Source organism: Suncus etruscus, chromosome 16 (assembly GCF_024139225.1).
Source record: "Suncus etruscus isolate mSunEtr1 chromosome 16, mSunEtr1.pri.cur, whole genome shotgun sequence".
Taxonomy (NCBI): domain Eukaryota; kingdom Metazoa; phylum Chordata; class Mammalia; order Eulipotyphla; family Soricidae; genus Suncus; species Suncus etruscus.
In genome coordinates, this window is record NC_064863.1 from 78078051 (window position 1) to 78079176 (window position 1126).

Here is a 1126-nt window from a genome sequence, read left to right on the forward strand (position 1 = left end):
TGTTTCCTAATCCCAGAGCAGCCTTCTACATTTTGTTGGGGGGAAAAGACAACGGGTAAAGTTGCAAAAACACTTTGACAATTTTTTGGTAAGAATTTGTGCTTAAAGTGTCCAGCTCCATCTTTCCAAGAAAATTCCTAGACTCATAAAACAGGTATTATGATTGCTCAGAGTTTTCAGCTAAAGAAGACTTAGGAGGGAGAACAATTTCAATCACACTGTTAGAGCTGTGCCATAGTATCTGGCAGCATTTAGCTTGTGTTGATGTGACAAAACATGCTTGTCTCTATTAGCTAAGGATTTTGGAATGACTGGAGCACTCCTTTCTACAAAGACCCAGGATGAAACTTGCACCTTTTGCTTAAAATGAGGTTCTTGGGACAGTCCATTCAGCAATGTCAAGGGTAGGCCTGGAACTCCTTGGTACCCTTGCCCTTTTCACTGCAAAATGTGACCCCTATAAAAACAAACAACATTAGGGGCTGGAGGGATAATACAGTGAGTAATGCACTTTCCTTACTCTCTGCTGACCCAGCATCCCAAATGGTCTCCAGAGTTCTACCAGGAGAGATCCCTGAGCATAGAGCCAGGAGTAATCTCTGATCACTACCAACTGTGACCTCCAAACCAAAAAAAAGTGATGTTCCTGGATCATCAACATGACAAAATTGTGAAGTTTATGAGAAGCACACAATACCAGTCTTTCACCCACCAGGCTACCACAAAGAGCCCCTAGACTTTTCTCACAAGCTTATTCAAGGACAAGGAGCTTGACTCTCTTCTACTAGAGACTCTCCCTGGATTCTTTCCCTCCTCCCCTTTGTCTGATCTTATCTAATACTTTAAAGCTGTTTATTTATAGGGGAACACTCAGCAATAGTCTGGGATTACCTCCTTCTCTGCATTCAGGAATCATTTCTTGCTATCTTGAGGCATCAAATGGGATGCAGGGATTGACCTTGTGCAAATGCCTTTCCCCACTATATTATCCCTCCAATCCTTAAAGTTGTTTGTTTTTATAGGGGTCACATCTTGTATTGATAGGAGTAGCAAGGGTGGCGAGAAGACCCAGGTCCACCTTTGACAAGGCTGAATGAGAAGGACCCACATTCCACGGTAGATGTCA